At 46.5% G+C, this 6,807-nt stretch overlaps 1 protein-coding gene across 2 annotated transcripts in view; it reads right to left on the bottom strand.

The window, feature by feature from the left end:
- EPN2 (epsin 2) overlaps window positions 1-5,059 on the bottom strand; it is a 358,100-nt gene extending 353,041 nt beyond the window's left edge. The window contains exon 1 of one of the 2 annotated variants that reach the window (XM_078665171.1): window positions 4,876-5,059. The gene's annotated coding sequence lies outside the window, so the exon portion shown is untranslated. The remainder of the gene's footprint in view (window positions 1-4,875) is intronic. The other variant, XM_078665172.1, reaches the window with a different exon arrangement.
- Window positions 5,060-6,807: the final 1,748 nt, after the last annotated feature.

Genomic DNA, 6,807 nt, shown 5'->3' on the forward strand with positions numbered 1-6,807 from the left:
TACTTTGGGGTAAGTCCCAGTCCCTTGCGAGTGGGACGCTACGTTCTGGTGCCGTGGGGAGTCCAATGGAGAGGGTGGACGAAGACTCCTGTTGCTGTGGGTGAGTCCCGTGGGAGTGGGTGGATGGGTTCTATCGGAGCTGTGGGTGAGTTTCATTGGAGTGGGTGGGTGAGTCCTGACGCTGAGTGGGTGATGGAGTTTTATCGGATTTGTGGGTGAGTCCATTAGGAGTGGGAGGATGAGTTCTGGTGCCGTGGGGGAGTCCCCTGGGGGTGGGTGGATGGATTCTCCTCGTGCTCTGTGCGAGTCCCGTGGGAGTGGGTGGATGGGTTCCAGTCGTCTGCTTGTGTCCGCACCCAACATCCAGCACAATGGCTGCGGAGGGGTTGGGGGGGGGATTTGGTGGGGAAGCGCTGGAATGAGAGGCTGGGGGCATTAAAAAGAAAAGTTTAAAAAAAAAAAGAAAACTTACCTGACTGCCGACTTCAGAGTCTCTCTCTTGCCTGTTTTCGCTGATGGGCACAGCTGACTCGAGTTGCACGAACGGGAGGGGGGCGGGAGAGAACACGGACGACGGGAGGGGACACGGACGACGGGAGGGGGGCGGGAGAGGACACGGGCTGCGGGAGTGGACGGCGGGAGGGGGCGGGAGTGGACACGGACGGCGGGAGGGGGCGGGAGTGGACACGGACGGCGGGAGGGGGCGGGAGTGGACACGGACGGCGGGAGGGGGCGGGAGAGGACACGGACGGCGGGAGGGGGCGGGAGAGGACACGGACGGCGGGAAACGTGCACAGGACAGCAAGGGGGCGGAAAGGCACACGGAGGGGGCGGGAATGGACAGCGCATCTGAATTCACTTTCAGTGAAAGGGGAGGGAACGGCAAAAAACGTAACTCCGCCCTGGGAAAAAATCTCCGGAACGCCCCCGAATCTGGTCCAGCCTTGATGGACAGATCCGGCACCCAATGGCTAGCCTCCATTTATGGAGCTAACCAATGAGAGCCGGGGGACGTTCCAGGAGTCCTTATTGACGACATAGGATTTCACCTGCGCTGAAGAGCTGCGCAGAGCGCAGCCTTCGGCAGGCGAAACCCAAAAACTTCCCAAGCCTAGCATCGATTTCTATCTTCCCTAAACTAACGTATACCACTATGCAACAGTAACATTCAAAACAACATTTATAGATTGCACATGTACCTGAAATTTGTAGCTTCACTGGACCATACATGCAAGACCAGCTCAATGGTACTGTTTCTAACCAAATAAGGAAAGGCGTACCTAGGTGCTACTAGGTTTCAACCCAATGACATGGAGGCCTAACATACGCCAGCAGCGATTCTTCAACTTACTGTTTACATGTTTTGTCCCCAAACTAAACCCTTGTATGTACTCCAGGCAAAGGCTACAAAATTATAAATTAGGCCAGACACGGTATTTTGAGATCACAGTTCAAGCCACAAACACTGAAAGTTCTTCGAATAAACCAAAATCCACAACCCATTCCTGTTGTTAGATTAAATGTCACATGACAGCCAACACCATAAACCAAGGGCCATATCATTAACAGAGTCTACTCCAAATTGAATCAACTCAGAAACCACCAAAGCAACACGAATCACCCAGTATTAGACACCAGGCAACAATCTACAACAATTCCAACATATTTCTTTGAATAAAACAAACCGTGTCACATACATGTTGCATCTCATGACCACAACATAACAATACCAACTAACATCCCACACACTGAACAACCAAGGTTTCCGTTAGAACGTGAAGTCTAGAATGTTTGAATATGCAGACATGTCTAAGATAGGAAGGACCATGCAAGCTAGAATGTCAATGTGGTTGTGGCCACACCCACCCTACTGCTTGATATCGTGATCTGACAGTTAAGTCTCCCCTGAGTGTGCTACATCTTCAAACCAAACTGAGAAGGCTAAATTAACGCTGTACTAATCAAAGCATAGCAAACTCCATGTCTGATACATACATTGTATATTTCGAAGTCAATTATTTTAAAATCAAAGCAAGGATAATAGGATGTATAATTATACAAGCATCTGCAATGCATTAGGTCTCGCATTTGCAAGAGTTTAAGCTACTGCAATTGTAAATAACAATGTATTTTATGTGTTTTAAAAATCAACACATAAATAAAAGGCACTGTCATTTATATTGACAAAAGCTCAAACTATCGCAAAAGCGAGACCACTTGAATGGTTGCCGCACCACTTTCTTTAGACCCTGCTTGTCGTATTCAGCTTACAGTGAGCAGCGGCTACAGTGCCCCTTTTAGACAAGGCTCGCTGTAAGCTGAATACGGCAAGCAGTGTCTCAAGAAAGTGGTGCGGCCACCATTAAAGTGAAAGCACGGTATGGGGAGCTTTCACTAAAAATAAAACAAAACAAAACAAAAGGTTCCTGAAGGCGGCCACTGAAGTTCAAGCATACAGCCATGGCAAATAAAATAAATAAAGAAGCGGGTCGCTATAGTTAAAGCGAACCAGTCATCATTACTAATAAAAATATAAAAGCAGGCAGCGTGCTGCTTTGTAGGCAAGCACACTGTGGGCGGAATAGGGGAAAATCTTTAAAAAAAGATAGTGCTCACAGACTGTAAATAAAGCAGACGTTTAACAACGCAAGTAAAAAGTCCAGTCCTCGTGGGAGGTTACAAATGCAGACAAGGCGGTGCTAAGGAGGGACTACAAAGCCTATTCATGAATCAAAAGCAACGATTTAGAAAGGACAGCAACAGGAGCCAATTGAAAACATAGGCGAAAAATGGGTGGAGCTTCCAGTCCCTATCTGAATACAGCATGCCTCACAGAGCAGCGTATGCCCTGCCCAGGCTCGACCTAAAAATATATGATTGCAACCACCGACGTTCTGACATGTCTCCTCTGCGCAACACAAGCCATCTGATTTCATACCCCTCCTGGCACTAATATCAGCGCTCCAAAAATTCACATGACTAGTCCGGGGAGTGTAAACAAACCAATAAAGTTACTCTTTGACCGAAACTCTTTTTCCCAAAATAGTAAAATAGTGGCATGGTTGAGAAAAGAAAACGTTAATGAGCGTGGGAAGCTGTTCGAAACCAAAAGGGTTTCCTTCGGGCAAACTTTACAATCTTCTAAAAAAAAAAAAAATTAAACGAAGTAAAAGCCTGATAACTACGGTACATTAAACAGGTCTAATAAGGTAAGAACTTAGAGCGCAAAGCAAATGATACTGGGCAAACTTGGAATTTTAAAAGGCAAACGTTAAGAGTAGGGGGTCTGATCAATACAAAATCCGTATCCCCCCAAACGACGACGTATAGGATTAATGCAACGTTACGTCTTTCAATTACGTATGCCGAAGCGTTTATTTATTTGTTTATAAAGTTTGATATAGCGCGAACTTTGCTAAGATATCTGTACTGTCCACATTTCTGCGCACACGGCCGCAGCCGAAAGCGTTGTTCACATAACGATCCATTTCCCTTCACCAGGGAGGCCTTTGTGGGCCATCTGGACGCTCAGTTAAATGGTTTAACATGCCATCCTTTTGTCCTCAAAACACCGAAACGAACTACGCTAGGTATGCATGCTTTTGGCAAGGGAATGTCAAACACCGAGATCAGCCCAGACGGAAGCATCAGCTGGTGTCACGCAAAAATGTCACAATGTCATGCATTTCCGGAAGAGGTTTGTGTGCGAGACTCGCGCTCTGGGATGCCTTAGGCGCGCACCCACTGCACCGTTTGTGGCCACAAGCTAGTGAGCAAGACTGCCACGTGTTACATTTGTTTACATTTCAGATGAGAGGCGGAATCGTATTGCTCCAATGTGATAATATGTTGCAAGTTGTGAACAACCAAAGTATACAATAGACTATCGTCCGAGTTACAGTCCCGGCTGGTATTTTGTTGAACCATTCAGTCAACACAAATAAGACAGTGTGGTATCTAACCGCAAGCACATTTCCTCAACCTCCCAGATTCTTTCAACACCTCGATTGCTCACTGTCACGCAGGACACACTAAAACAGCCTTCGCCCATCCGCAATTAAATTACTTCAATAGAAATACACAGTTTCGTCTTTTAAACTGATCACACGCGCGAAACCTCTTGCAAACTATTTCCGCAGAATGTACTACCTCAAGACAGAAATCCCTTTAGCTACATGAATAACCATCAGTTCCATCGCGACGAACCCGCCCAAACAACCACCAGTGCATAAAACTCCTGAAAAGCAAAAATTCGAACTCGTCGTATACACCACACATTTATAATACAAGTTACCAAACTGCCACATATGCAACCACAACTCAACCGTTACCCCTAAACCAACATAACTCCACATCTCTTGCCGTAAACACACTTGTTGCACTGATAACACTTTGATCCTGGGTAAATCCAACATTTCTGTGCTGGATTTCCTTCGCTGCTAAAATAGAAAGTACTAACAAACAGGCAACAGGGTACGCTCCGGTACTAACAGGCAATATTAAAAAGTAAACATTTTACTTCAAAGTACCATGATACACTAACAACCAGTCTCCAGCCAAAATCACACGAAACAATCCCTCCCCAATGCACAACCACCAGCATCAGTACTACCACCCCCCACCTTCAAATATGCGACTGCCACATGCGCGCGCCCACCAGCACTGAAATCAAACACCCCAACATACACTCCAGCTGTATTTTGAACCCTACGACACACACACCACCACCAAAACAACACATCAAATCAGTTGAGCCTCCCCGAAAACACAAGAGCAGTCCCCAGTACGTGTTTGCGCACTCTGCTCCACCCCAGCCCCCGCAACGGGAGAGCCGCCCTGTCCTCCCAGGCACTGTTCCCAACGGGCTGCACTCACCAGAAGCTTCGCTTGCAGTCCTCCCGTTGCCGGCTGAGGTGGTCCCAGCAAGGGACTCCGGTGCGAGACGGGCGTTGGCCGGGGCGTAGGCTCGTACTCCAGCGCGGGGGTGCGGCTCGCTGCCTCCTCTGCCGTTCCTGCTCTCAACGCCTCCGGCACATCGGCGAGCCTCAGAGACGGCCACGGGCGTGCGCATGCGTAAACTCACAACATGGCGGAGAAGAGGCCGCATAAACAGGGAGGAAGGACTAAACCGGGGCTTCATGGATTAGAGCCGAGGGACCAAACACGAGCAACCAAGTGCGCTGGGAAAGAGGATGAGCAGCAGCACGAAGGGCTTAGAGGAAGGACTAACGCAGCACGCACAGAAAGGATAAACAAGCCAACTTACTCGGAATCAGAGAAAGGATAAATAAGCGAATCAACTGGAAAAGCAGAAAGGATAAACAACGAAGTCAACTGTAAAACTCAGTGTAGAAGAAACAGTTTACCCAGCAGACGTCTTACCGCTATACACTTTGAGTAACTGGCAGTTATTGAGTGTTACCTATGATTAGCAGAAGCAGCATTTTATTTTCACAAGCGGTTCTTAATTAACACTGCAATACATCTTGACAGGTTCACTTGGCAAAGCCATTCATGCACAACAAGTCCTAAAACGAAGCACAAGTTCTGAGATTTGACATATGTCGTTTCCAATTAAACTATTCTACTGGAATTCTAATCTTTTTAAAAAAAAAATACAATATAACAATAACAATATCTATTCGTCTAAATCTGTGTGTGTGTGTGTGTGAATGCTTTTTTTTGGACGGGCAGCACACCATACTATTAGGCGAATGCATAGTCGCGCAAATAAGGACTCTCACACAACTCTGAATATAGTATAAAAGGTCACCTTTATTACAGGACAGCCAGAGACAGACCCGCAACATAACTTTTCCAACCAAACTTTATCTTTATTTCTTCTCCAAACCTTTTACATATAAACCATAACGTTTTCCAATTCTTCTTATTTCCAATAACCATAACTTGTTTTAATACCATCCTTGTGTTTTCCTTCTTCTTTCCATCTCTTCCCCACCTACCCTCCCAAGCCCTCCCCCTTAGAGAAAGGATGAATCCGCTCTAGATTATCCAATCCCCATCACACATGCCAACGAAGACAACAAAAAAGTCTGCCTGAGTAGTCCTGAGGTGACATCCTGACATCTCGACCTGTAGCAAGATGCATATATGCTTGCCTAGTTTTTTTTTTTTTTTTTAATTTATTTATACTTTTTTTTTTTTTTTTTTTTTTCTTTGAACATGAAGACATGACAGACGACAAAAACCAACCCCCCCTTTGATTTTGCAACCAGGGTGGGTGGGTGGGTCAAAAAGCGACACCACCGTTCCTCTCACTCGCTCAGAGTGACGTCAGCCCTCCCTCCCCTCCCTTCCTTTGGACCTAGTCCCTCCCACCACCCAATCAGGTCGCGTGAGGTCGTCCCTCGCGCGAAATGCCCCAGGGGGACATTGGCTTTGCCAAGTGCCCCTGGGGGCCCATCGCGCAAATAAGGACTCTCACACAACTCTGAATATAGTATAAAAGGTCACCTTTATTACAGGACAGCCAGAGACAGACCCGCAACATAACTTTTCCAACCAAACTTTATCTTTATTTCTTCTCCAAACCTTTTACATATAAACCATAACGTTTTCCAATTCTTCTTATTTCCAATAACCATAACTTGTTTTAATACCATCCTTGTGTTTTCCTTCTTCTTTCCATCTCTTCCCCACCTACCCTCCCAAGCCCTCCCCCTTAGAGAAAGGATGAATCCGCTCTAGATTATCCAATCCCCATCACACACGCCACCCAGGAAAACCCTTGAGTTTTCCTGCCCCACCCAAAAAATCCCTCCCAAATCTAGAAAAAAAAACGGACTG

This window comes from Lissotriton helveticus, chromosome 10, assembly GCF_964261635.1.
Source record: "Lissotriton helveticus chromosome 10, aLisHel1.1, whole genome shotgun sequence".
Classification (NCBI taxonomy): Eukaryota; Metazoa; Chordata; class Amphibia; order Caudata; family Salamandridae; genus Lissotriton; species Lissotriton helveticus.